Raw genomic sequence first — 257 nt, 5'->3', positions numbered from 1 at the left:
ATTGTGGTCTGTTTGGTCCTTGAATTTTATAATGTTCCAAATTTCCAATTTAGTCCTCACAATATGAATATATTGCAACTCAACAGAGACACCGACAAAAAAAACAAGAGAAAATGCCCAAATGCATAAAAACAAGGATTTTAATACCCACTTCAATGTAAATCTTTTCTCTTAGCCCATTTCAATGATTCTCATGCAAAAGACATTATTACCCTTTATAGAATTAAACCCACACAAATCTCATCTCTCTCTCTCTC

Source organism: Fragaria vesca, linkage group LG4, assembly GCF_000184155.1.
Source record: "Fragaria vesca subsp. vesca linkage group LG4, FraVesHawaii_1.0, whole genome shotgun sequence".
In the NCBI taxonomy this organism is placed as follows: Eukaryota; Viridiplantae; Streptophyta; class Magnoliopsida; order Rosales; family Rosaceae; genus Fragaria; species Fragaria vesca.
This window is presented reverse-complemented; position numbering follows the sequence as displayed.